A 22,363-nucleotide genomic window follows, 5' to 3' on the forward strand; every position below is an offset into this window, starting at 1 on the left:
TGCTTTCAGGGCTCTCTCCCACCTGTGCCTTCCCCAGGGGAGGGGTGAAGCCCAACTAAGGTGGAATCCCACTCTCAAGGAATTCAGACCCCAGGGCTTGGCAATTTGAAGCCATTAAAACCAGCCTACAACCTCTCCTCTGTCTCCATCATGCCCCCAGCAGGGAGAGTCTTCCAAACTTAAAGGTGCCACAACATCTTTTGCTGGTGGGACCCGCAGGCAGACAAGTGCCACATACTGGACAGGATAAGAAAAACAGAGCCCAGAGACTACACAGGAAAGTCTTTCAACCTGCTGGGTCTCACCCTCAGGGAAAACTGATGCAGGTGACTCCTTCCCCTGATAGGAGGCCAGTTTAGTCTGGGAAAACCCGGCTGGAGTCTGTAATACCTATGTAGACCCTCCTAAGGGTGGGGAGGGAAAAGGCACCTTACAAGCAGTACAAGAAACAAGAAAACAAGAACTGAAAAATTACCCTCTGTTAAACAAAACTTACACTAGAGGCCCAGAAAAAGCTGAACTGAAGGTCAAAGAACAGATAGACAGCAAACTCATCTAGTAATAAAACCCTAGGTAAGATAAGTGAAAGCAATCTCCAGAATAAACTAATTAAGGTAATTAAATGTCTAGACACCAGCAAAAAATAACAGATCATACCAGGGAAACTGAAGATATGGCCCAGTCAATGAAACAAACCAATAGTTCAAATGAGATACAGGAGCTGAAACAACTAATTCAGAATAAATGAACAGACATGGAAAACCTCATCAAAAACCAAATCAATGAATTGAGGGAGGACATGAAGAAGGCAAGGAACGAACAAAAAGAAGAAATGGAAAGTCTGAAAAAACAAATCACAGAACTTATAGGAATGAAAGATACAGTAGAAGATATAAAAAAAAAAAACAGTGGAAAACCACAAGGGTAGATTTCAAGAGACAGAGGTTAGGATTAGTGAACTGGAGGATGGAACATCTGAAATCCAAAAAGAAACAGAAACTATAGGGAAAAGAATGGAAAAATATGAGCAGGGACTCAGGGAATTGAATGATAATATGAAGCACACAAATATATGTGTTGTGGGTGTCCCGGAAGGAGAAGAGAAGGGAAAAGGAGGAGAAAAACTAATGGAAGAAATTATCACTGAAAATTTCCCAACTTTTGTGAAAGACCTAAAATTACAGACCCAAGAAGTGCAGCACACCCCAAAGAGAATAGATTCAAATAGACGTTCTCCAAGACACTTACTAGTCAGAATGTCAGAGGTCAAAGAGAAAGAGAGGATCTTGAAAGCAGCAAGAGAAAAGCAATCCATCACACACAAGGGAAACCCAATAAGACTATGTGTAGATTTCTCAGCAGAAACCATGGAGGCGAGAAGACAATGGGATGATATGTTTAAATTACTAAAAGAGAAAAACTGCCAACCAAGAATTCTATACCCAGCAAAATTGTCCTTCAAAAATGAGGGAGAAATTAAAACATTTTCAGACAAAAAGTCACTGAGAGAATTTGTGACCAAGAGACCAGCTCTGCAAGAAATACTAAAGGGAGCACTAGAGACAGTTATGAAAAGACAGAAGAGAGAGGTGTGGAGAAGAGTGTGGAAAGAAGGAAAATTAGATATGACATATAAAATACAAAAGGCAAAATGGTAGAGGAAAGTACTACCCAAACAGTAATAACACTAAATGTTAATGGATTGAACTCCCCAATCAAAAGACATAGACTGGCAGAATGGATTAAAAAACAGGATCCTTCTATATGCTGTCTACAGGAAACACATCTTAGACCCAAAGATATACATAGGTTGAAAGTGAAAGGTTGGGAAAAGATATTTCATGCAAATAACAACCATAAAAGAGCAGGAGTAGCTATACTAACATCCAACAAATTAGACTTCAGATGTAAAACAGTTAAAAGAGACAAAGAAGGATGCTATCTACTAATAAAAGGAACAATTCAACAAGAAGACATAACAATCATAAACATTTATGCACCGAACCAGAATGCCCCAAAATAGGTGAGACAAACACTGCAAACACTGAAAAGGGAAATAGACACATCTACCATAATAGTTTGAGACTTCAATTCCCCACTCTCATCAATGGACAGAACATCTAGACAGAGGATCAATAAAGAAACAGAGAATTTGAATATTACAATAAATGAGCTAGACTTAACATATTTATAGGACATTTCACCCCACAACAGCAGGATACACCTTTTTCTCAATTGTTCATGGATCATTCTCAAAGATAGACCATATGCTGGGTCACAAAGCAAGTCTCAACAAATTTAAAAAGATTGAAATCACATACAACACTTTCTCAGACCATAAAGGAATGAAGTTGGCAATCAATAATAGGCAGAGCACCAGAAAATTCACAAATACATGAAGGCTCAACAACACACTCTTAAACAACCAGTGGGTCAAGGAAGAAATTACAAGAGAAATCAGTAAATATCTCGAGGTGAATGAAAATGAAAACACAACATATCAAAACCTATGGGATGCAGCAAAGGCAGTGCTAAGAGGGAAATTTATTGCCTTAAATGCCTATATCAAAAAAGAAGAAAGGGCAAAAATTTGGGAATTAACTGTCCACTTGGAAGAACTTGAGAAAGAACAGCAAATTAACCCCAAAGCAAGCAAAAGGAAAGAAATAACAAAGATTAGAGCAGAAATAAATGAAATTGAGAACATGAAAACAATAGAGAAAATCAATAAAACCAGAAGTTGGTTCTATGAGAAAATCAGTAAGATTGATGGGCCCTTAGCAAGATTGACAAAAAGAAGAAGATAGAGGACACAAATAAATAAGATCAGAAATGGAAGAGGAGACGTAACCAATGACCTCACAGAAATAAAGGAGGTAATAACAGGATACTATGAACAACTTTATGTTAATAAATACAACAATGTAGATGAAATGGACAACTTCCTAGAAAGGCATGAACAACCAACTTTGACTCAAGAAGAAATAGATAACCTCAACAAACCAATCACAAGTAAAGAAATTGAATCAGTCATTCAAAAGCTTCCCAAAAAGAAAAGTCCAGGGCCACATGGTTTCACGTGTGAATTCTACCAAACATTCCAGAAAGAATTAGTACCAACCCTGCTCAAACTCTTCAAAAAAATTGAAGTGGAGGGAAAGCTACCTAATTTATTCTATGAAGCCAACATCACCCTCATACCAAAACCAGGCAAAGATATTACAAAAAAAGAAAACTACAGACTAATCTCTCTAATGAATATAGATGCAAAAATCCTCAACAAAATTCTAGCAAATCGAATCCAGCAACACATTAAAAGAATTATACATCATGACCAAGTAGGATTTATCCCAGGTATGCAAGGATGGTTCAACATAAGAAAATCAATTAATGTAATACACCATATCAACAAATCAAAGCAGAAAAATCATATAATCATCTCAATTGATGCATAGAAGGCATTTGACAAGATTCAACATCCTTTCCTATTGAAAACACTTCAAAGGATAGGAATACAAGGGAACTTCCTCAAAATGATATAGGGAATATATGAAAAACCCACTGCTAACATCATCCTCAATGGAGAAAAACTGAAAACTTTCCCCCTAAGATCAGGAACAAGACAAGGATGTCCACTATCACCACTGTTATTCAACATCGTGTTGGAAGTTCTAGCCAGACCAATTAGACAAGAAAAAGAAATACAAGGCATCAAAATTGGAAAGGAAGAAGTAAAACTATCACTGTTTGCAGATGATATAATACTGTATGTCGAAAACCCTGAAAAATCCACAGCAAAACTATTAGAGCTAATAAGTACAGCAAAGTGGCAGGTTACAAGATCAACATTCAAAAATCTGTAGTGTTTCTATACACTAGTAATGAGCAAGCTGAGGGGGACATCAAGAAACGAATCCCATTTACAATTGCAACTAAAAGAATAAAATACTTAGGAACAAATTTAACTAAAGAGACAAAAGACCTATACAAAGAAAACTACAAGAAACTGTTAAAAGAAATCACAGAAGTCCTAAATAGATGGAAGGGCATACCGTGTTCATGGATTGGAAGACTAAATATAGTTAAGATGTCCATTCTACCTACAGATTCAATGCAATACCAATCAAAATCCCAACAACTTATTTTTCAGAAATAGAAAAACCAATAAGCAAATTTATCTGGAAGGGCAGGGTGCCCCAAATTGCTAAAAGTATCTTGAGGAAAAAAAACGAAGCTGGAGATCTCACGCTGCCTGACTTTAAGGCATATTATGAAGCCACAGTGGTCAAAACAGCATGGTACCGGTGTAAAGATAGATATATTGACCAATGGAATCGAATAGAGTGCTCAGATATACACCCTCTCATCTATGGACATTTGATCTTTGATAAGGCAGTCAAACCAACTCATTTGGGACAGAACAGTCTCTTCAATAAATGGTGCCTAGAGAACTGGATATCCATATGCAAAAGAATGAAAGAGGACCCGTATCTCACACCCTATACAAAAGTTAACTCAAAATGATCAAAGATCTAAACATTAGGTCTAAGACCATAAAACAGTTAGAGGAAAATGTAGGGAGATCTTATAAATCTTATAATTGGAGGCGGTTTGATGGACCTTACACCTAAAGCAAGAGCACTGAAGAAAGAAAGAAATAAATGGGAGCTCCTCAAAATTAAACACTTTTGTGCATCAAAGAACTTCATCAAGAAAGTAAAAAGACAGCCTACACAATGGGAGACAATATTTGGAAACGACATATCAGATAAAGGTCTAGTATCCAGAATTTATAAAGAGATTGTTCAACTCAACAACAAAAAGACAGCCAATCCAATTACAAAATGGGAAAAAGACTTGAACAGACACTTCTCAGAAGAGGAAATACAAATGGCCAAAAGGCACATGAAGAGATGCTCAGTGTCCCTGGCCATTAGAGAAGTGCAAATCAAAACCACAATGAGATATCATCTCACACCCACCAGAATGGCCATTATCAACAAAACAGAAAATGACAAATGCTGGAGAGGATGTGGAGAAAGAGGCACACTTATTCACTGTTGGTGGGAATGTCAAATGGTGCAACCACTGTGGAAGGCAGTTTGGTGGTTCCTCAAAAGGATGAATATAGAATTGCCATATGACCCAGCAATACCATTGCTAGGTATCTCCTCAGAGGACTAAAGGGCAAAGACACAAATGGACATTTGCACACCAATGTTTATAGCAGCATTGTTTATAATTGCAAAGAGATGGAAACAGCAAAATGTCCATCAACAGACGAGTGGCTAAACAAACTGTGGTACATACATATGATGGAATATTATGCAGCTTTAAGACAGAATAAACTTATGAAGTATGAAACAACATGGATGGACCTTGAGAACATTATGCTGAGTGAGACTAGCCAAAAACTAAAGGACAAATACTGTATGGTCTCACTGATATGAACTGACATTAGTGAATAAACTTGGAATATGTCATTGGTAACAGAGACCATCAGGAAATAGAAATAGTGTAAGATATTGGATAATTGGAGCTGAAGGGATACAGACTGTGCAACAGGACTGGATACAAAAACTCAGAAATAGACAGCACAATACTACCTAACGGTAATGTAATTATGTTAAAACACTGAATGAAGCTGCATGTGAGAATGATAGAGGGAGGAGGGCTGGGGACATAAATGCAACCAGAAAGAAAGATAGATGTTAAAGATTGAGATGGTATAATTTAGGAATGCCTAGAGTGTATAATAATAGTGAAATGTACAATGTACAAATTTTAAAAATGTTTTTGCATGAGGAAGAACAAAGTAATGTCATTATTGCAGGGTGCTGAAAATTGATGATAATTAATACTTTAAAATATCACCTTATGTGTGAGACTAAAGCAAAAAATGTTTAGTTGTTACAAAATTTATATTTTGACTAGAGCATTTCCTAATATAACTCATGTAGATAGTTTGATTGAATGTCATAAGTACTTGGAATCTCAGGTAGCACATGAGATTTTTTTGGTTTGTCCAGAGTGATGCCCCAATGAATCCCAGAATGATTTGATCAGTGACTGGAAAAGTATTTGCAAGCCCACTTCGGGGAATGGTGAGAGCAGGGAGAAATTCAACTTCCCCAAATTGAATTCTTGATATTCTCACAAGCAGTGTGGACAACCAAAGCTATAGGCTGAGCCCCCAGTCCTGGGGTTTGTTCATATGAAACTTAACCCCACAAAGGATAGGTCAAGTCTACTTAAAATTTAGGCCTAAGAGTCACCCCCAAGAGAGTCTCTTTTGTTGCTCAGATGTGGCCTCTCTCTCCAGCCAACATGACGAGCAGTCACACCACCCTCCCCCTCTCTGCGTGGGACATGACTCCCAGGGGTGTGGATCTTCCTGGCAATGTGGGACAGAGATCCTGGAATGAGCTGAGACCCAGCATCAAAGGACTGAGAAAAACCCTAGAATGAGCTGAGAATTAACATCAAGGGATTGAGAGAACCTTCTCGACCAAAGGGGGAAGAGTGAAATGAGACAAAGTGTCAATGGCTGAGAGATTCCAAACAGAGTTGAGAGGTTATCCTGGAGGTTATTCTTATGCATTAAGTAGATATCACCTTGTTGTTCAAGATGTAGCGGAGAGGCTGGAGGGAACTGCCTGAAAATGTAGAGCTGTGTTCCAGTAGCCATGTTTCTTGATGATGATTGAACAATGATATAGCTTTCACAATGAGACTCTATGAATGTGAAAACCTTGTGTCCGATGCTCCTTTTAGCTACTATATCAACAGAAGAGTAGAACATATGGAATAAAAATAAATAATAGGGGGAACAAATGTTAAAATAAATTCAGTTTGAAATGCTAGTGGTATATGAAAGCGATGGGTAAGGGGTATGGTATGTATAATCTTTTTTTTTCTCTATTATCGTTTTATTTCTTTTTCTGTTGTCTTTTTGTTTTTCTAAATCTATGCAAATGTACTAAGAAATGATGAATATGCAACTATGTGATGATATTAAGAATTACTGATTGTATTTGTAGAATGGAATGATATCTTAATGTTTTGTTTGTTAATTTTTTTTTAATTAATAAAAAAAGTTTTAAAAAAATGTTCTTTCATGAATTATAACAAATGCACAACCTTAATACAAAGTGTTAATTATACGGTGGTATATGACAAACAGTACACCTAATGTAAATAGTTTAAACTATGGACAATAGTTAATTATGCTGTTTTAATAATCTTTCATCAATAGTAACAAAGTAACTACTGTTAAAAAAAGTACAATTAAAAAAAATTGTCATCAAGTTGTGGAGAGGTATAGGAATCCTGTAGTTTAGGCAGAATTTTTCTCTAAACCCGCAACTTCTCTAATAAGCATAATGTTGTGTTTGGCTAATAAAAAAAAGAAATGTACAAAACAATCTAAGAAAGTAGCAAGGTTTTAAAGGATGCTAGTATCCAGTGTAGGCTAGGGTGTAGCAATCTCACACACTGTCACCTGAAGTTTGTTTGAGCACTACCTTTATAGAAGTTGATTTGGAAAAATCCTTTAAAGTGAAAACTATTCATACTATGTGACCAAATTTGCATTTCTATAAACTTATCTAACAATCCTCCTCTTATCGGTATACCATCTGAAGTCATAAAGAGCAACACATTTACCCAAAATGTCTATCAAGTTTCAAGAAAATGGAAACCTTATGAGAGTTTTTTTACTAAATGTTTTTTTTAAAGAAATGCAAATGTTATCAATAGTGACTTGGAGAAAGCTTTGGAGGACTATTGGCAAACTAGAGAAATAATTTTTAACAGAACAGGAGGGGAGCTTTCAAACCCCTTTCTGCCTAGAGCACCTCACTCATGTGTAGCATCATTATCAAAAATGAGTCAGCTTCCCCATCCATTCAGGGGTTGCCAAGAAGAAGAGTGAGGGCTGTCTGCAAACAGATGTTCCTTCTCTCCAGATTTCCGGCATTGTCTTCTCACGGAGCTGGTCTAGACTCAGATGCACAGATAAAGCTCAGAATAGAATTAATCATGGACTCTTTACCTCAATTTAAAGAGTTGTCATATTGAAAGGAAGGGACACATTTTTATCAAAGGAATGGCTTCTTACTTTATTCAGGGGAATTAATTTTCTTCTTACTAATCCTCCATGCTTTCATTCAATAGTAACTTGTTTTCAAATGAGGTCTTCAAATGGAACCAACCAGGACTTCTTTCCTTTGCTCTAGGAGGTCTAATCTCCAGCCTGGCCCTAATCTCCCCAGCCCATTACTGTTACCATGGCAACAGCTTCTTTATCTATTGTCATGGAGAAGAAGAGACGAATTTGTCACACTATTCCAGCATTTCCTTTTTTTCCCCCAGACCACCTTTAAAAAGAAAATTATCATAGCAGAAGTCAAAAAAATATTCTTAAGATAATGCATATCCAAAAAATGGACAGTTTTGAAAAAAAAAGACATTTTGATTACATCCAGTGCAATAGCCTTGGTAACAATTACATTCTTGGGTTAAGAATTACATTCTTTGGTTAATTTTTCTATAAAACCAAATCTCTAGTTACTGGAGACTCATTTCTTTTTAGATTTTTAATATATAGTGTTCATGGCCATTAATTTTTCTCTAAGCTTATTAACAGCACATGACCTCTATTTCCTAAAAGCACTTGAAAGATGATAAGATGCATTCATAAAAATTCAAAAACATTTCATCTGCATTTATCATCAGACAAACCAATAAGCTTACTGCTGTCACTCTTTAACTTTTCATTTCCAACATTGCTAACTACAAATTATAAATGTAGCCACCTAATCAACTAGCCACTTTATTAGCTGCATCTCCTTACTAACTTGAAGATTTAATTAAAATTCAGTATAATATAAAGAGACAACATTAGTGAAATGATAGGAATACTTAAGACTCCTAAGGGCAAAACATCCAAATTTTCTTTCTGGTTTTTTGTTATTATTGCTCCCTTGATACCAAGCTCTGGCATCTTAATATCTAAATGGAGACACTGAGTAAAATCTAAATTTGGGGGTTAAAGACTATACAGTTCATAAAGTAATTTGACCAACTAACTAAAAATGTTTGTGTATGGTTAAAAATGATAAAGAACAGCATTTTTACTAAAATGTCACATTATTTTCAAAATGTAAGAAATTGTGGCTTTTGAACTAGAGCATTAAAAACTTTTATAAATCTAAGAAATATGGACTTAAAGATAGTATTTTAAATTTTTTTCATTTTAAATTAATAATAGGTGGAAGTTAATGTACTTTGTGTGATCTCATTAAATTTTAATCTTTATTTCAAGGAATTTTTTGGGTATAGTCACTAAATGAATAACCAACATTTATTAAATGTCCAGCAACTCCTACTATCATGTGTGAAGCTATGATTTTTTTATTTTTTTAAGACTTGGATGTTGCTCTTAAAGAATAGGGAAGTAATTTGAGGGCATAATATACACACATGTAAGACAGTTAGAGGATGGGACACTCTCTTACGAATGAATTTCAGTCTAAATTTTTGGTAGTGTTGTTACTGAGAACTTAGAACAGACTTTCTAAATAGCAGTGATTCTTGCTATTTTAAGAAGCATATATAATTTATAATATTGATAAGCTGTCATTGTCATAGTGCTATGGATTTTAATCATCCATTTCATGGACTTTCTTTGATCAAAATGAATTTATGTCTGATTACTGATTCATTCAATATTCTTTGAGGGGTTCCTGGGTGCAAAGAATGATGTGAAGGGATAGTCAGTCAGTTTCCAAATCCCAAGGAGGAAAGGCAGCTCTGTAATTCTCCCTGCCAGAGCTTCTCCCTCTAGATTTATCTCCCACCACTTCCAAACCTGCTCCTTCCAAACCAGCCCTGCTTTCTCAGCTCTCTTGGACAGAAGTAGCTCTGAGAAAGGATATAGTCAAGGGTCTCCAAGGGTTAGAATGCAGGCTTGAGATAGTTCCAGGGACTCTAGTTGCAGATTTGGTTCCTTGCTACTTCTTAGCTCTCCACACTGAACAGTGCTCAGTTCCATGAAGACCTCATGCTCTTACTTCTGCTACTTTTGTGTGCAGCTTCCTGGGTTGTAACACCTCCCCCAACCACTTTGCTGCATTGAGCTGAGCACTTTCTTCAGGTTTCAGCTTAGGTTTAGATTCTAGCTAGGGCAAAGTCCTTCTATTCTAGGTTTTCAGAGGACAGGAAAAGATAATTGCTCCATGGGTACTTCCCATGCTGCACTGTAATGATATGGCCATTTTTCAGTACCCTATTTGTCATGGTCAGGTTCATGTGTCAACTTGGCCAAGTGGTGGTACCTGTTTGTTTGGTTGGGCAAGTGCTGACCTGCCTTTCGCTATGAGGACATTTCACAGAATTAATTCATGAGCACATTGCTTCATCCACAGCTGATTCCATTTGTAATCAGCCAAGGGGAGTGTCTTCTTTAATGAGTGATGCTTAATCTAATCACTGGAAGCCTTTTAAAGAAGATTTAGAAGAGTCAGGCTCTCTTCCTGCTTCAGCTGGCAAGCCTCTCCTGTGGAGTTCGTCCAGACCCTCCATTGGAATCGTTAGCTTCAGAGCCTGCCCTAAGGATTTTGGACTCTATGTTTCTATGATTACATGAGACACTTTTATGAATTTTATATTTATGAATATTTCCTGTTGATTCTGTTTCTCTAGAGAACCTTAACTAATATAACTTGGTACCAGGAGTGGTTCTTAAGAAACAGAATCTTAAAAATGGGATTTTACGAATGGTTTTCTACTCTGACTGGACTCAAAGGTACTAAGGACTCTGATTCCCATAATCAGAATGACATTGCCAATCCATGGAATAAGTTGGCAAAAGAGATAGTCAAAATATCACTATTTGATTCTTCTAATGCTTCACTTGTGCAAAGTCAGGCTCTGGGGGATAATGTTTTTGACACCTTTATGGAGTTTTGTGGAAATAGGAAGTATAGAGATGTTGGCTTGCTGTTAGATACACTATATACATTAATGAGTGAAAGGGATGAGCTTAAGGCTTCAAACAAGAAGCTTACATGCGATCTGACAGATGTAGATGTTTCTGTGAGTATCCTGAAGGAAAATCTTATTTTCTGTAGCCATAGACTTGAGATCTCTGAAAATCAGACTCACAATCTTATTGTTAGAGTAGCAACTTTACAAGGTAAATTGTCTCAGTCTTGGATGGTGTCTGCCATTAAAGTGAGGGCATTGATCAGAAAGGAGTGGGACCCTGAAAAATGGGATGGCAACATATGGATGCATAATGATGTCAGTAGTGAGGTTGAAACATGGGTCAAAAGGTGGCCAACATCACCTGAGGTTGAAATGCCAGAACTGCCCTGGTATAATGTAGATGAAGGGATCCAGAGGCTTAGAGAGATTGGAATGTTAGAATGGATTTATCATACAAAGCCTGCTCTTATACCCCAGGAATCTCTGGAGGATGCACCTTTTACCAGGATAGTGAGAAATAAATTTGTGAGACTAGTGCCATTATCCATCCCTGAAGAGCTTTGTAGTTGCATTTCTCTATATGTCAGATATTACTGTGGGAACCACTGTTACTTAGCTAGAATCCTTAAACATAAGGGGAATGACTGGATCCCAAGTTGGCAGAAGTCAGGCTTAATCACCAAAGACAGGATGGACATGGCTATTGTAATAGACAGCAAACTCAAAGCAGGAGTCAGAACAATCTGACTTGCAGAGATTTGTGGCATTGGCTAGTAAATCATGGGGTACCTAGAAATACAATAGATGGGCGGTCTACTAAATTCTTGCTCGAGCTGTATAAACAAAAGAGTTCTAGGTCAAGTGACAGAAGTCTAACTTGAATTACAAAACACAGTCATGGCACCTTAGTCAATTTCCAGACTTGAAACAGTTTATAGACCCAGAGCTCCTTGAATGAAGGGGAGGCCAAGTCCCTTTGGGGAGAACGCTGTTACATTGCCACAAATCTATATTGTTAATCTTCCTCCAAACCTTCCCCAAGGAGACTGACAACGAGGGTAACTGTGCATTGGGGAAAAGGAAATGATCAGATATTTCGGGGAATATTAGATACTGGTTCAGAAGTGACATTAATTCCAGGGGACCCAAAACATCACTCTGGTCCATCAGTCAGAGTGGAGGTTTATGGAGATCAGGTGATCGATGGAGTTTTAGCTCAGGTCCATCTCACAGTGGGTCCAGTTGGGCCCCAGACCCATTCTGTAGTTATTTCCACAGTTCCAGAATGCATAATTGGAATAAACATACTGAGCAACTGGTAGAATCCCCACATTGGCTCTTTAACTCATGCCGTAAGGGCTATTATGGTGGGAAAAACCAAGTGGAAGCCATTAGAACTGCCCCAGCTAGCAAAATAGTACATCAGAATCAAGAGCACATTCCTGGAGGGACTGCAGAAATTACTGCCACCCTTAAGGACTTGAAGGACACAGGGGTGGTGATTCCCACCACATCCCCATTCAACTTGCCTATTTGGCCTGCGCAGAAAACAGATGGGTCTTGGAGGATGACAGTGGATTATCATAAACTCAACCAAGTGGTAACTCTACTTGCAGCTGCTGTTCCAGATGTGGTATCATTGCTTGAGCAAATCAATACATCCCCTGTACCTGGTATGCAGTTATTGATCTGGCAAATGCTTTATTCTCAATAGCTGTTAGTAAGGACCACCAGAAACAGTTTGCTTTCAGCTGGCAAGGTCAGCAATATACTTTCCCTGTCCTACCACAGGGGTATTTCAACTCTCTAGCCTTATGTCATAATCTTGTCCACAGGGATCTTGAGCATTTCTCCCTCCTACAAGACATCACACTGGTCTATTATATTGATGATATCATGTTGATTGGACCTAGTGAGCAAGAAGTAGCAACTACTCTAGACTTACTGGTAAGGCATTTGCATGTCAGAAGATGGGAGATAAATCCAACAAAAATACAGGGGCTTCCACGTCAGTGAAATTTCTAGGTGTCCAGTGGTCTGGGGCATGTCAAGCTAGCCCTTCTAAGGTGAAAGATAAGTTGCTGCATCTGGCTCCTCCTACAACCAAAAAAGAGGCACAATGCCTACTTGGTCTCTTTGGATTTTGGTGACAACATATTTCTCATTTGGGTGTGCTACTCCAGCCCATTTATTGAGTGACCAGAAAAGCTGCTAATTTTGAGTGGTGACCTGAACAACAGGAGGCTCTGCAACAGGTCCAGAATGCTGTACAAACTGATCTACCACTTGGACCACAGGATCCAGCCGATCCAATGGTGCTGGAAGTGTCAGTGGCAAACAGAGATGCTGTCTGGATCCTTTGGCAGGCCCCTATAGGAGAATCACAATGCAGTCCCTTAGGATTTGGGGGCAAAACCTTACCATATGCTGCAGATAATTATTCTCCTTTTGAGAAAGAGCTTTTGGCCTGCTACTGGGCCTTAGTAGACACTGAAAGCTTAACCTTAGGCCACCAATTTACCATGAGACCTGAGTTGTCTATCATGAGCTGAGTGTTGTCTGATCCACCAAGCCATGAAGTGGGGAAAGCACAGCAGCACTCCATCATAAAATGGAAATGGTATATATGAGGTAGAGCCAGAGGAGGTCCTGAAGGCATAAGTAAGTTACACGAGGAAGTGGCCCAAACGCCCATGGTCTCCACTCCTGCCACATTACATTCTTTTTCCCAGACCAGAGCTATGGCCTCTTGGAGAGTTCCTTACAGTGAATTGACTGAGGAAGAGGAAACTCAGGCCTGGTTTACAGATGGTTCAGCATGATATGCAGGTACCACCCGAAAGTAGACAGCTGCAACACTACAATCCCTTTCTGGGGTATCCTTGAAGGACAGTTGTGAGGGGAAATCCTCCCAGTGAGCAGAACTTCGAGCAGTGCACCTGGTTGTTCATTATGCTTGGAAGGAGAACTTGCCAGAGGTGCATCTGTATACTGACTCATGGGCTGTTGCTAATGGTTTGGCTCAGATGGTCAGAGACTTGGAAAGACCATAATTGGAAAATTGGTGACAAAGAGGTCTGGGGAAGAGGTATGTGGATAGACCTTTCTAAGTGGGATAAAAACATGAAGATATTTGTGTTCCATGTGAATGTGCACCAGAGGATGACTTCAGCAGAGGAAGGTTTTAATAATCAAGTGGATAAGATGACCCGTTCTGTGGATACCAGTCAGCCTCCTTCCCCAGCAACTCCTGTCATTGCCTAATGGTCTCATGAATAAAGTGGTCATGGTGGTTTGGGTGGAGATTATGCATGGCCTCGGCAATGTGGACTTCCACTCACCAAGGCTGACCTGGCTACGGCCCTACTGAATGTCCGATCTGCCAATAGCAGAGACCCACACTCAGCCCCCAATATGGCACCATTCCCCGAGGTGACCAACTGGCTACATAATGGCTGGCTGATTACACTGGACCACTCTCTTCTTGGAAGGGGCAGTGATTTGTTCTAACTGGAATAGACACATACTCTGGATATGGGTTTGCTTTCCCTGCACACAATGCTTCTGCCAAAACTACCATCCATGGATTTACAGAATGCCTTATCCATCATCATGGTATTCCACACAGCATTGCTTCTGATCAGAGAACACATTTCACAGCAAATGAAGTACAGGAATGGGCACATGCTCATGGCATTCTCTGGTCTTACCATGTTCCCTGTCATCCAGAAGCCACTGGATTGATAGAATGGTGGAATGGCCTTTTGAAAACTCAATTATGGTGCCAACTAGGTGGCAATACCTTGAAGGGCTGGGGTAATGTTCTCTAGGAAGCTGTGTATGCCCTGAATTAGCATCCTCTGTATAGTGCTGTTTCTCCCATAGGCAGGATCCAGGGGTCTAGGAATCAAGGGGTAGAAATGGGAGTGGCACCACTCACTATTATCCCTAGTGATCCACTAGGAAAATTTTTGCTTCCTGTCCCTGCAACCCTGAGTTCTGCTGGTCTACAGGTTTTAATTCCAAAAGGGGGAGTGCTTCCACCAGGAAAAACAACAATGATTCCATTGAGCTGGAATCTAAGACTGCCACTTGGTCACTTTGGGCTACTCATGCCCCTAGAGAAGGGGATCACATTACTGGCTGGGGTGATTGACCCTGACTATCAGGGGAAAATAGTTGGTAAATATCTTTACCAACTCCACAATGAAGGTAAAGAAGAATTTTCCTGGAATATAGGGGATCCCCTAGTGCATCATTTAGTACTACCATGCCCTGTGATTAAAATCAATGGAAAACTGCAACAACCCAATCCTGGCAGGGCTACCAATGGCTCTGAAACTTCAGGAATGAAGGTTTGGGTCACACCACCAGGCAAAGAACCACGGCCAGCTGAAGTGCTTGCTGAGGGTAAAGGGAACATGGTAGTGGAAGAAGGCAGTGATAAATATGAACTACAACCATGTGATCAGTTGTAGAAACAAGGACTGTAAAACTGTTTTGTTCATGTTATACTATTTAAGTTGTAAATATCAAGTTCAAGAATGAATATTACCCAAGGTCTTGCATCCTATTCTGGAGAGTTTTAACACATTTCCGGTTATATGAAGGAGAGTTGAGTATTGTTAGGAGAAAAAAGAGGTCTTATTGTTTTCTATTTAGAAACTAGGTATGGTTTAAGGTGATGAGCACAGCTGCCAAGTTGACAAGGGGTGGACTATCATGGTCAGGTTCATGTGTCAGCTTGGCCAAGTGGTAGTACTTGTTTGTTTGGTTGTGCAAGTGCTGGCCTGTCTTTTGCTATGAGGACAGTTCATAGAATTAAGTCATGATCGCGCTGGCTACATCCACAGCTGATTCCATTTGTAATCAGCCAAGGGGAGTGTCTTCTTTAATGAGTGATGCTTAATCTAATCACTGGAAACCTTTTAAGGAGGATTCACAAGAGACAGGCTCTCTTCCTGTTTCAGCCAATGAGCCTCTCCTATGGAGTTCATCCAGACCCTCCATTGGAATCATCAGCTTCACAGCCTGCCCTACAGATTTGGACTCTCCATTCCCATGGTTACTTAAGACACTTTGATAAATTTTATATTTACGAATATTTCCTGTTGATTCTGTTTCTCTAGAGAACCTTAACTAATACACTACTCTAAACTATACGCTTTATTAGAGTAGGAATCAAGTCTTAACTGTACAATATTTTAAACTTAAATCCAACACACATAAGTTAGTCACATCATAGATATCCAAAAAAATCCTTGCCATGTTAACTAAATGAGAGGCTTTGTGAAACTGTGATGTTTAGACTTTGGCTAGAAAATTCCCTTTCAGAATCTTCCAAAGTGGGTATTTGAGAATATGCACTAGAAGAGGACCTGGCTATAACAGCAAGCAGGTTATGGTAATCTTTATCACTCTGCTAATAAATTACAGAGCAGATTGAAAAACAGAACTCAGAGGAAGGTTCAAGGTATTGAAGGATTGATGAAAGAATATTTCCTTCTGGACCAATGGTGGAAAAGAAAAATATAACACAGCCTGCTTCTGAAACCCAACTACATGTCAAGGATTATAAAATGTGTGTTCAAATAGAAATAGCTCCTAAGAAAAATAATGCTTTCATTAATAGGAGAAAGGAAGTCAGAGGAAAAGCAGGAGGGCTATTTTAGGAAATGTGATTCTCATCTGAGGGACTATGCATCAAAGAGCATTACCAAAGTGAAAGTTGTATGCTAAGAAGGATTAACTATGGGCACACCAGGAGATAGGACTAGAAACAAATTCCAGGAAGTATTTTCCTATCAGCGGACAAGACTATCCCTCTGGGTGCTTGAGCCCTTCTCCAAAAAAATGAAGAGGAAAAATAATAATGGTAAAATGGTAGACCAAAACTTGTGTGACTAAAGTTTTCTTAGACTCCAGTTTGTACATTGTATTATGTAAAAACAAACATTGTGTACTTTTGATAAAATTTTTGTTTCTTTTAGGAAAGTGCCTTTTGAATAAGTTTAATCATGATGGAACTAGAAGGATGCAGACAGAGAGGATGGGTGGGGGGTGCAGAGTGGGGGTGGGGTGACTAGGACATTGTACATGCTATCAGATGGACTTGAGCAGAACACTGCAGTTAGATGAAGTGGATACTGAATCCTGGCTCTCACACTCCATGGCTGTGTAACTTGGAAATTTATTTAGCCTCTCTAAGCCTTACATTCCACATTTTAAAATTGATTGAACATATTTAACTTACAGGGTTGTTAAGTGACAATGAGAAATGGATTTGAAAAGCTGCTCACAGTACTTAGCATATGGTTTGTATACAAAGAATGGTTGCTGTTATTATTATTTGCTTATCTTTAGATTCAGGGAACAGAAAGCCTGTTTCTATTGGTCTGGTTTGATGATGTGTGGCTGAAGAAATAAAAACATTAATAGAAAGACTTTGGGGAGCATTTTAAGTCTAGTATGTTGGAAATGTTCTTCTATGCAAGGACAGTATTTGGTCACCTCAATCAATATCTTTCCCTACTTCCTTTATCATGACTATTTCTCCACACTCTGCCAAAGATTGCAGGGGACATTCCAACCTTCATTTTCTTCCCTGAATCATCTCTATATATCTGCTTCTCAGAGAATTTGCTTCATTTCAGTCTCTTTTCCAACTAATCACAGTACCCTTTATATATGTCACTATTCCAAGGCTCCATGAGTCCATCTTTAATCATTTTGCCCTTTAATTTCTCTTCCTGGCATCTTTCATCAACTGCAGGAGAACTACCCTTTCACCCCATCCACAGCTCCCTTTGGTTCCATATTTTGCCTTGAGTTAATACCATTGAATTTTTTGTCATTGTTTAGATTCCTTCTCCATACTCAGGGACCCCAAACCTGCATTCTGCTCATTCCCCTGTCACCAGAGCTTCCTCTGGGGATAAAGACTGACAAGCTGTGACATCTCCCCTCCCATCCCTCATGTTCCTTTATCATCCTTCACCTCATCTCAGCCATATGGTGTTTTGTCCCGGGCTGCCATGCATTTTTTCTGTCCAAGAAGAACATCTGAGGGAACACATGCATTGCTGAGACAGATCATTATGGCAGGCCTTAAGAAGCAGTGCTTTCCTATGCAATTTATTTGGGTGATGAGATACTACTAAGGTAAAACAGTTGACAAGCTTGTCAGGGAGGGAGAACTAAATCAATAGTAGTGAATTTAAAATTTATTGTTAAGCAATCCAGATACTTTTTCAGTCAGAAACTCAAGGTAAAGGTAAACTGAAGATAAAATAACTTAAATGAGATGGGCAAAGATTTAAACTACTTTTTTTTTTTCCAATGTAGGTACTTTTAAGAGCTGGAATTACTATTTCAGGATACCAAATAACTCAAAAAAAAAAAAAAATGTTCCAATCATGCTTTGGGGCCTAGGACCCAGTAAGTTCTATTAGAGAATACTTTCAACTCTGTCCCATGAAGTTTAAAATAAATTTTAAAAGAATGTATTTAAAGGATTGGAATATGAGTAGCTGGAGAAATGCTCAGTGCCAGGATGAACTAATTTCAATTTCTCTGATAGTTCCCTGAAAATCAGAGCTGGAGTTTCCACTTGACAGGTTCACTGAACACTGTCTTTCAGATGCACAGACTGATAGCCAGGATGTGAGGAGGCAGCACAGGCCGGGGATACACTGGCAGCATAGAGCACGGAGGTGTATTAAGCATCTGCATGCAGTGCACTTGGCTCTGACACCTTGCTACCCATCCCTGAATTTGATAGCCACTAAAATGAATTAAAAGGAATTAAAGGGAATGAAATGAAGCATTAAAGTAAGATAAATGATTACTATTCCAACCAGGTTTGTGTAAGTAGAGCCTCGGGTTACTGCTGTGAAGCTACTGCTAACCAACAGGGGGCCATGAAATACATAGGTAGGGTGTTCCTTTGGACCTCATTCCCTTTTGGGTTTGCCATTCTGTGGCTTATATAAATATAAGAGAGAGAGCAAGAGAAAGAGAAAGGCTGAGCAATTTTTGCCCCTTCTCTGAGAAGGAGAATGGTGAGAATGGAGTACTTACAATCACAGCTGAGTGATTACTCACAGAAGCTCATCCTTTTTCTATTTTAGTGTATTTAATGCAGTGAGAGAAATTATAGTAAAACTGTAAACCATAAAAGAGGCTCATTGGCCTAGACTTAGGACTCGTACATCAAATCTAATAAGTAGGCAAAACAAAGGAATAGCCATGAGAGATGATTGATTAAGTAATAAAAGCACATTATATAATCATAAATTGTGGCTGTGCATCAAATGTCATTATTTTCCTGGTCACCCTAAGTAGAATGATATTAATTTTTACAGAAAAGATGGATCATTTAAAAAGCTTTCTTCGATTTTTTTAAAACAGCATTAAATGTGTTGATTTACCTAAAGACACGTAGCAACTTGAATTATGGTTGGTAAATTGATTGGATTATTCAAACATAACCTGAGGCATGTGAAATTCTGAAATATAGGATTCAGGTGTTCATGTACCATGACTATACCTATTTTAAGTTTGATTCCTTTTGCTATTATAGCTAAAAAATACCATGTTTGTCTGTATTCACATGTTTATCATCAGCTAGTAATAAGATAATGCCTTTTTTCTGGATTCAAATGAAAAGAATGTTGAACTTGAAATTAGGTGACAAGGTCTTATTCTCTTATGCTTAGTATTGTGTATTTCTTCTAGGATGCAGAAGGGATAATCTTGAAGGTTGTTACTAAAGTTCTATCATCTAAGAAGCAATAACATCCTCTATCTCCTTCTGTCTCTTTACTCTCTTCTTTTCTTATTTTTCCTTTGAAATTGGTTCAAGCAAATTTGGAACTGAATGGCACCTCACAATCCATTTAGATAGTAATAGCTGGTTCTGAAGAAAACATGATACAAGAGAGTTTGGAAGTAGGCAGTTAAAAGACTGGAATTCTGATACTGATTATATGATATTGATTACATACTGGATATATGACTTATATTGTCTCCGAATTTTCCCATCATCATTATCAAAATGCTGTAAAAGCATCTCTCTTCCTTAGCATGACCACAAAGACACAAAATACAGTGGATGGAACCATAAAGTGCTTTGAGTTCAGTTAAAGACTAAATCGAAAATTATAGAAAAAAAATTGGTACCTGCCCCTGTCTTGACTATTTTACCACCTTAATGAATATAATTTTCTATATTAAGGGGAAAAAAGTTCATTCTTGACTAGGAAAGCTCAGTAGTGCTAAGACACAAATTTACACTACAAATACCTAAAATCTCTAAGAAAAAAGAAGCAGCTTTGAAAGCAGTTGAGTACAAGAGTCTGTTGGGTTCAAGCCTGGCTTTGCCACTTACCCTGTGAGTGACTCTGGGTAAGATACTTAAAATTTCTGTGCACTATTATGGGGGGAGTCAGAAAGAGCAACGTGACAGGATTTAGTATACAGAAACAAATGTAAAAAACATCCAAAAACCACTCAAGTGAAATAGGGTGAACATATTACTCAATTAAAAAGGAAGGTAGTTCTAAGAAAATGAAAAAGTTGGAACCTATAAAGAAAAATATTAGTACATATGACTATATACAAACTAAAACTTTTGTATGGGAAAGCATAATAAATGGGATGAAAATATGAATGAAAAGTTGAGAAAATAGTTTCAATACTATTACAAAGGATTAATAGCCCTACTGCACAAAGAACTATTATAAATCAAGTAAATTATTCCAAAAAAAAAAAATGGATGGTAGATCCGAAGGCCTGCATAAGTACTGATTCCACCAAAAGGAATCATCCCCCTATATTGGATGTCAGCGTAAGAATATAAAGCTTCTCACCTCAAGGATGAGAACACTAATTTGCTAGGCTTCAATTGAGAAGAGAACAGTCATTCTCATAACTTTGATTATTTAAAGCAAAGAATAAATGACATACTCTATTCATGAGTAAATATTTTGACAGAAGGAAAAAAAAATCCTTGCATAGATTTCAGAGCTCAATGCCACACTTATGGAAACATCTCTAAATTTCTAGTATATAGTTTGGGATTCTGTAACTACTCTATAATAAGCATGAAGGTATGGCTGAGATAGTTAACTAACTTTGGCCTCCATTTCCCTCTCCATGATCATTGTGTCTAGACAGAGATTAAAATATGAGATCTAAATAAATGCACTTAGTAATGACTAGGAGAAAATAAAGATGAATTAGAGGAGATATCCTCTGCCCTTAGTGTCACCCAACTTTATCATTATCCAAACATAACTTATCTCCCCTGTCTCAGGGACAGTTAAGGGATGGGAAAGAAGGGGACTGTAATAGCTTTATTGCTGAGAACTTTCTGAGCAATCAATCTCTGCTCTCTTAAGGAAGAGACACTCCCCTGTAGGTAGCAGCATGCTGGCTATATTGCCTTCTAGAACTATGTAGAGGCACATAGGAGAATTAACATAAAATGTGGTAAAATCATGCTAGATTTTAACCATAAAGTTGACTGCAGCCATTAAAAAGAGGGGTCGACAAGCTTGAGGGTTGTCTAGATTTAGTCACTTGTTTCCAAAAAGAAGAGTAAGGAAAGGGAAAAATACCAACTAAAGCAAAATCCTGGCAAACACCTCAGCCAGCTTGTGAAGGTAATTATCACTAGTGATGTCTTGTGACTATTATGTATCCTTGATATGATATAACAAGAAAAGCACTTCACCTCTGTGGTATCCTTTCCAAAACTCATGATCCCAGTCTAAATTGTGAGAAACACATCAGAAAAACTCTGTTTGAAAGACAGCCTCAGGCTGTCAAGGTCATGAAAACCAAGTGAAGACTGAGAAACCATTACAGACCAAAGGGGACTGGCAGGACATGACAGCTAAATGTAAGATGGTGCCCTGGATTGGATTCTGGTGCAGAAGAAGAACAGTAATGAATAAACAGGTCACATCAAAGTAAAGTCTGAATCTTGTTAATAGAAATGCACCAACATTAGTTTCTCAGCTTTGACAAATATATCACGGTAATATAAAATGTTAACAATGGAGAAAACTTGGTAAGGGCTATGTGGAAGCTCTGTAATACCTTTACAACTTTTCTGTAAATCTAAAATTATCTCCACTCCTCCCAAAAAGTCTACTTTAAAACTTGGGAGGAAGAGGTGAGGACTGTGACATTAATTATAGTGCACAGACAACCTTTAGGTAAGCTTAGAGAAGTCTTTGTGAAGAACATAAAAAGGAATGTTTGGGCAGGCCATGGTGGCTCAGCACCTGCCTGCCATGCCAGAGGACCCAGGTTCGATTCCCGGTGCCTGCCCATGTATTTAAAAAAAAAAAAAAAAAAAAAAAGGAAT

This window comes from Tamandua tetradactyla, chromosome 18 (genome assembly GCF_023851605.1).
Source record: "Tamandua tetradactyla isolate mTamTet1 chromosome 18, mTamTet1.pri, whole genome shotgun sequence".
NCBI lineage: Eukaryota > Metazoa > Chordata > Mammalia > Pilosa > Myrmecophagidae > Tamandua > Tamandua tetradactyla.